The sequence below is a fragment of the Orycteropus afer genome, unplaced genomic scaffold, assembly GCF_000298275.1.
Source record: "Orycteropus afer afer isolate SDZICR_OR568_19922 unplaced genomic scaffold, OryAfe1.0 scaffold00020, whole genome shotgun sequence".
In the NCBI taxonomy this organism is placed as follows: Eukaryota; Metazoa; Chordata; class Mammalia; order Tubulidentata; family Orycteropodidae; genus Orycteropus; species Orycteropus afer.
The window spans coordinates 8,581,851-8,590,451 of NW_006921607.1; positions in this window are offsets into that span (position 1 = coordinate 8,581,851).

Consider the following 8,601-nt stretch of genomic DNA (forward strand, 5'->3'; position numbering starts at 1 on the left):
TCCACAGTGGTGAACTTGGTGTTGGTGCTGAGGGCTGCTGCTCGTTCATTGCTGTACCTCTCTGCATAGAGCAGTGCCTGACACATAATAGGAACCCAGTAAACATTTGATCAAGGATCTACTTAAGGCATCAGGTGATACTGAAGGACTTTTGAAAACCCCAAGGAATCACAGGCCTAAGTTATAGATGGAGATCTACTTCCCCACACAGCTGTGTCAAGGAGCAGTCTTCTTTCCATTAGAGGAAAATGACACATGTACAGGGGCATCTAAGAGTCCACTCTCTGATTTTAAAGACTAAATTGGGGGGCTACTAGATGATGTTTATGAAAATACTTTTCCCATCTCTTATAGGTGGAAGACGTAAAAGAAGTCATGAGTAGAACCCTACAGAAGTTCCACTCTGCCTTTAAAGGTATGTGGAATTAATAACCTGAACATCTAGAAGATATTCTGGCACAGATACTGTAGAATGTGTTGCGACATTGAGCTAAATATCATCAGATCAATGACTGAAGCACAGTGCACTTCTTTGCTTTTAGAAAGGAAGTTCAGCCTCTTGCCATGGTAAGAAAAATCAAAACTCAAAATCTCCTGTTCCTGAGGAAATCTAGCCCACTTGCACTCTTGAGGACAAGCACCATCATACCAGTTGGAAGAAACATGACATTGGGGTATTGACATTGGGATCACTGAGTCACACAGATATTAGGGACTTGAGAAATTCAAGAGGCTAAAATAGTGTCCCCTAGGAGCACCAAAAGATGATGGTACAAACTGCCATCTGCACATATTTCTGATGGTATACAACAGAGTGCAAAGGACATCAAGACGGCGGGGCCTAAGCTTGGCCTAAGCTTGACTCTTGGGGTTTTAAGCTAGTGAGAACAGACATGGCAGGCACATCACTTGGCATCAAATCACTGGATATAGGAAACTTTCCCAGCTTCTACCTGACACTAGGGTCTTCTCTCATTCTTGCCACCCAACCATCAACTCCTAAAAGACTTCCAAAGACTTAACTCAGATCTCTCTGTTAATGATCAGAGGTGAGATTTCTCCTAGCCATACACTTCCTGGAGATGTCTCCAAGTTGACTATGGCTAAAACAATTCAGCCCCAGTTAGTTTTTTTTTTTGCTCTACTCATATCATAACATATTCCTTCTTTATTGCAGGGACTATTGAAAAAATGAATGTACCACCAGGTTTACGGCGATTTCCTATAGACAATGCCAAGGTTGTCAACATTAATTTGGTAAGAAAGACAAATACAAATATTTTCCTCTTGCACTAAATCCCACTCTGGGGGTTGGGTCTTCAGAGAAATTAATAAGGACAGTAAGGTCCTAGAATCACATTCTTTTCTGGCTGCCTTATCAGCTCCATTCCAATCTCCCCACTCTTTCCTACTCAGAATCATTGTTTACTATCCATTCAGTCCCCATACAAGGCCTTACACTGAGATGGCCTTGGTTAAAAAATTAAATAATCCATTCCACTGTCCCCATAAGGTCTCTCACACTGACACAAATGCACCACGTTTATTTCTTTGGAAATATCCCCATCGCATATGTCTGACCTCATCTCATTGTCACTTGTGCTCTGCTACAGCCTCTCATTTTCTGCTCCCTTGACTCAAACTTCAGAAGTGTACCTTCCCATTTTCAGCAGAACCTCAAATTCTCCTGTCTCTATGGTCAGATCAATCCATATAATGTGGTAAAACCAGCAGTTCCCTCAGTGTTAGTTTTTGTCTTCAGCTCTGACACTTTCTAGTGCTATAAGTGGCCTTGGACCCTTCACCAAACCTCCCCAAGTATGCCTTGGGTCAAGGGTTTGAATCAGATGACTGCTAAATATGGTCAGCTACAAGTGACAGAAGTACAACCAACAATGACAATAATAAAAACTGTAGATCACAGAACATCAAAGGATGATGCTAGTTTCAACAAAGTCTTCATTCATGGGCCAGACAATGACCCTAGAATTCATATCTTGGCTCTACTTTTTCTAGGTGGGCTCTGTTCTGGGTCTTATGGAGAACCCCTGCCTAGCAGGCATTTCATCCTTTATATCCTTCCCTATTAGCTCAACTAACAATTACCCAGAAATAACATCTGGGGCACCCTTTGGCCTGACTTTGGCCATATCCACTTCCCTGAAATAAGCACTGAGGTCAGGGAGATAGAGTGTGTTGGTTGTCTCAACCTGTGTTTCCAGCCAACTTATGTATGTAAGTGTATAATTAGCTGTCTTTTATCTCTTCACAAAAGGATCTCCAAGCAGCAAACTGAAGGCAACACACCTGAAGCCAGATACTCTCCAGAACGAAAGCAGCAAAGCACTATAAAACTTCTCTGTGGCATTTTGAGCCAAGGACATCCTTCTGACTAAGGAGCATAGTAGAGTTAGTGGTCTCACCATGCCAACAATTCTTTAGAATAGAACCAAGACTAGTGTGAAATAACAAGTGTAAGAAAGGCAAGTAGTCAGAGATTTGAGGCATTTCTGTAATCATCCCTTTAATCCAAAAAAAACCAAACTCATTGCCATCAAGTCGGATCTGACTCATAGCGATCTCTTTAATAAACAACCTATTTTCATGCAAAAATGAGTCACTTATCTTCATTTCCTGCAAACAGAAATGTCTTCCTATGTTTACAACTAGTGTTAGTACTACTGACTTGGGACATAAAAAATTAGCAATATGAATGAAGATGCAACAAAACTCAACTACTAACTCACTGCCGTCGAGTCTGATCCAACTCATAGCGACCCCTCCTTGGGTTTCCAAGGCAGTATCACTACAGAAGTAGATTGCCCAACCTTCCTTCCAAGGAGTGGCTGGTGGATTTGAACAGCCAGCCTTCTGGTTAGCAGTCAAATGTTTTAGGCACTATGCCACCAGAGCTCCTAGGCAACAAAACCCACTATTAATTTTTCTAGGCACAAGGGGACAATCATGACAATGATTAAAGCTTTTCTTCCCATGTCTCTTCCCCCACCCCAACTGCATATACTTCATGTTCCACCTTGCTTAAACACCTAAATCACACAGGAGCTAGAATCCAGCTTCCCCTTCATCAGATGTTGCACACTGAGAGGCAAAAGTGCTGGATGGAACAGAGTAGGGTAAGAGTCTGGTAACAGCATGAGCAGGACAGCACACAAGATCTAGGTTCCAGGTGAGTGACTACAGGCCAGGTCCAAGTGGCTGTGAATAGAAAGCCAAGCTCAGGAAACCAGTAAATGATGAGAACACTGGAAATTATACAAGAGGTGTTTGATCATGGTTAGGCCATTTGAGGCTCTCCTGATTTTATCAGATGTCAAGGCAGCACTTAATATTCAATGTTAATTTTAGAACTTACGCACATAAGGATGCTGGGGAACATGACTGTGACCTCTGATACCAGCAGAGACACTCTACCTTCCACCCAGGATCTATACAACATGCCTGCTCTGGGCACTTCTGGAATCAAAAGAGCTTGAATTGAGGCCAAACAGACTACATCGGGGAAGCAGGGTCAGATATTTTGTGTACCTCACAGCTAGGGACAGGGTCTTACAAAATGAAAGGCAAATCATCCTATTCCCATCAGACTCTTTTCCTAAAACTCATCTTGATTTACTCCAAAGCCAGTTCTTTTACAATCTTTCCCATGAAGTAGATGGCACCACAATCCACCCAGCTTTCTTACCTAGAAATCTGACAATTCTTGATCCTACCCTCCTTCTACAAACAGAGCAAGTACTATTGATTCTGCCTCAAAGAATACCTCTCCCGTCTCTCTACTTCTCTCCATTGTCACTCTAGTTCAAATCATCATCATTCACCAGGGCAACTGGTCTCCTTGTCTCTGCCCTTGCTACCTACAATCTGATCTTACCCTGGCAGCCAGAGTGCTCTTTATAAGATACGTTACCTTCCTGCTTAGAAATCTTCAAATTCCCAGTAGCAATGAGGACATCCAGCACCAAGATGTGAGTTTCTAATGCCATTCTCCTATGACAGGAAAGCAGGGCTTCTTAGAGAAGTGGCTTATTCTAAGACTGGGGCAGTAAATACAAAAAATAAGCCTAGAGCATCTTGTAGTGCTTGAAAGTAAGGATGTACTTTAAACACACATGCGCACATGATGGAGACATGTCAAAATATGGCCCCAAATGTCAAAATATCCCCAAAACAGGAGCCAACTGAAAGAGTTCCCAGTGATCAACATGGGGACAACTTGAGCAACAAAATAAAGTCATATTATACTATAACTCAAAGTATAATACGATATCCATCAGTCCATACTGATAAAAATAATATGTTAGATAAATAAACGGCAGAAAATAGAAGAATGCCCCATGCAGAAAGATTCCAAATAATTTACATAGATACTATGCTATTACAAAAGTGGACAAAACCCCCTACTTCTTAAGTGTGGACTGTACTTGGTGACTTTCTTCAAATAGGACAGTAATGAAAGTGGGGGAGAGGGAGAGAGAATAACTTTACGTTAGAGAAACCTGAAAAACACTATCTTGAGCCAGGTGTTCAAGATTAATATCCACATTGATAAGTCATAGTGATGGTATATACACTTGATATGATTTTATGAGGATGATATGAACTTTATCTCTATGGTCTTCTTCCCAAAGAACACATAACTCCAGTCTAATCATGAAAAAAATCATCAGACAAATTCAGTTGAGGAACATTCTACCAAACAACTGACGATTATTACCCAAAACTATGAAGGATGAGAACAAAGATGAGGATTTAAGGAGGCAGGGAAACTAGATTAATGGAAATGGAACTACCAGAATGAAAATAATGAGAATGCTTATACATTGTGAAGACTGTAACTAATGTCACTGAACAACTTGTGTAGAAATTATTGAATGGGAACATAAGCTGTTGTAAAAACCAAAAACAATTTAGAAAAACAAAGAAAAGAAAGAATAGCCTAAGGAGGCATGACAACTAAATATAACATGGTATTCTGGATCAGAGCCTATAGCACAAAAAGGGTATTAAGGAAAAACTGAGGATCTCTGAATAAAGAAGACTTTATTTTTTAATAATAATGTACCGATATTATTGACTAATTATGACAAATGTGCCATACTCAGTTAAGATGTTAATAATAGGGAGCACTCAATGTGACCTTTGTGGAAATTTTCTGTACTATAGTTGTAGTAATTCTGTAAAACTAAAATTGTTTGAAAATAAAAAGTTTATTACAACACATGAAAGAAAGAAAACAATGATTTCTAATTTAAAAAAAAAAAAAAGACACATGAGTCAATCTGAAAGAGCTCCCAGTAGGCTAACTGTGATCAATGTGAGCAACAAATAAATAACATGATATAATCCAAAGCATAAAGTAAATATCCATACTGATATAAATAAAACATGGACTAAATAAATAAATGAGGAAGAACAGATAAATATCCCTTGTAGAAGAAGTCTAAATAATATATATATAGATACTCCCCTTCTAGGAGGTGGAGTTTAATCCCCTCTGTCTTTAGTGTGGACTGGACTTAGCCACCCAATTCCAAAGAATATTGAAAGGGAAAATTAGCAACCTTACATGGAGGAAATGTAACCAGGTGATCAAGATTAACTTCAACAATGATAATTCATATTGATATCATGTATTCCTTGATATGATGTGACAAGAAAGGCCCTAGTCATAAGAAAACATCATAAAAATCCAAATTGAGGGATGCTCTGCAGAATATCTGACCTTCTCTTCAAAGTGTCAAGACCATGAAAAACACAGAAAGACAGAAAAACTGTCACAGACAGAGGTGATTAAGAAGATCTAATGGCTGAATGCAATGTGGTTTCCACCAGAGAATCTGGAGAAGAAAACTGGCATTCACTACTGGAAAAACGGGTGCAATCTGAATAAAATCTGTAAGTTAATTAAATGTGCCAATGTCAATTTTATGATTTAGACAAATGAACCTATAGTTCAGCATAAGGAATTGTCTAAATTCACAAGGGATAAGAGTCAGGATCCACACAAAGCTGGTTCCTATGAGGTAGAGGTCAGGTATGTCTCTGCCTAGCTACTTCTCCATAATTTCTAACAACAGCTACTCGCCCCACAGTCCTATTTACTTCTCTGCATGATTCGATAAAACAGAACTCACAAACCATACTCACAGTTGTGTTTATTAGAAAAGTAACATGCTACACAACTCAGGATCAGGATCAATTAGGAAATAACAGAAACAACTCAGGATCAATGTCAGGAACACACAGGCCTCCATGATTAATAGGCATGGATTCTATGTTTGGAAGGTGTCATCTCTGTTGGGTGCCAGCCTTCTCTGCCAGGCAGGTGCCCTAACTCGGCTTCTCTGCTAGGTAGCTGCCTTCTCTGCAGCACAGGCCTTTCTGCTGTCACTCTCTCCAGTGTTCGCCTCTCTGCCATTGGCCTCTCTGCCACTAACTGGCCCAACTCATAGTCAATGTAGAAGCCCACTGAGCTCTCTCAGCTGCTGCCCTGCTAGCAGCAGCTTTCTGCTGTCAGGCCTCTGTCATTGGGCCTTTCTGCCATCGGGCCTCACTGTCATCAGGCCTCTAAGCCATAAGGCCCCGCTCACAGTCTGTGTAGCTGCTCGCTCAGCTCTTTTAGCTGCACTCTGTCATCAGGCCTCTCTGCCATCAGGCCCCACTACTGTCAGGTCTCTTTGCCATCACACCTCTCCATCGTTGATGTCCCTGCTACTAACTGGCCCAAATCATAGCCAGTATAGCAGCTTCAGGACAACTTGGCTCTATGTTCTCAGCTGCTCTTCCAGCATCTCTTCCAGGAAGCTTCTCTAAACCTCTGCATTTCTGTCTTTATATACTTAATCATTGTCAGTTATAAGGCAGGGCCTCTGCACCAGATCAGAGCTACCAATCCTCAGTTACATATTAGATGTCGATCAACTTGGGTCTTGTTAATTACCAGGCAAAAGTGTCAAACCATTGAATTGTGTACAGGTTACTCAAGATAGGTCAATCAACCAGGGAAATCCCTGGGCAAAAGCAACAAAATCTCTGGAGTAAAAAACACCTTAGGAGCCTCTCTCTCAAGTTGCTTCTCCGAAGAACTAGAGCAAAGAAAAAAAATCTACCAAGATGTTTTTCCAAAGAATCAAGACAAAAGGCCATATAAAGGAACTCATTTCACCACAGTACCTTGGTTAGGTAAAATGTCTTATGGGTTGAATTGTGTCCCCTAAATATGTTGAAGTCTGTTCAGAAAATTACCAAGAGAGGCTAAAACCTCCTCTTGAGTAGGTATGAGAAGACCAAAAAACTTACTCAGAGACATGCTCAGAAACATAAGAGATTTATTATAAAATGATGGCAAAGTAAAAGCAAAGATTTTACAAGATGCACGCAGGGAGGGAAGCTTAGAAATGTCTGCAGATGGCAAGTGGTCCAATGGCAGCAGGCTGGGCCAAGTTCAAGTAACTGTTGACCCTCTCCCACTTTCCAGGGATATTTTTGCCTGGGTTCAAGGAGCTGGGGATGGTGGTTGCAAGTCTGTTCCCAGACAGAATGGTACCGTACCCATGCTGAAAGGGCCTTGGGCAGTGTCTTGTGACCACCACCTGTGCTGTACTCTGATAAGATGCTGTCATCAGCAGCTTGATGAATTTTAGCTATTCTAAAGAAGGGCTCCACTGACCTTGAGGAGGGGAAGGGGTGGTGAGAGTTAGCAAATTTCTCCCTTGACCAAACAAGATGGAGTCCAGGAACAATTTTGGGGGGCTTTAGGGCCATACATTGCACCCCAGCACCCCTAGATGGTCCTCACAATTTGCATACCCCTCTTCCAGCGAATCCCTCAGACCTGGGCACTGGAGCACTGCAACCCGAGTCCACAAATGCAATATATTCCACAACAAAGAAAAGACATACACTAATTATACTTACAATTCCATACAAGAAATGTCACCATCTGATGAGCAAAGAGTTTATCCAAGAACTTATGGGGTCTTCAGATAACTGTTGGACAGTAGTTGTATGAGTTTGCACATGTTGTAGGGCTTGATCAATAGTATGACTATAATCAGGTATATAAATAGAACAATCTGTAAGAATCAAAGTGTGAGTTCCTCCTGGTGCAGCACTAAGTATGTCTAATGCCATTTTATTCTGTAAAACTACTTTTCTCTTTTGGGTAGTTTCTGCAGATAACAAGAAAATTGCATGAACCATCTCATTTAGTGCAGCGGCAGTATGTTTTGCCAAGGCCTCTACTTGCCATTCCACGTCAATAGTAGCCACCCCTGGGGTAAATATGGCCAATGTTAGAACCACCAATTAGTTCTACATTGGCATCTATATTGATAAGAAAAGGCATCTCAGTTGGAGGGCTTGGCTGGCAGGGTGGTAAAAATTGTGCTAGGCAGGGAGACAGCTTAGGGGGCAGGAGTGCATGGAGGGATGGACACAGGGAAGAAGTAACTATCAGGAGGAAGTAAGAGGGGAGATGTTGCATTGTGGTAAATTGTGGTCAATGTCATGAGACAAAGTGTATGTGAACTGTTGTATGGAAAGTGAATTTGCTCTGTAAATTTTCACCCAAATCACAAT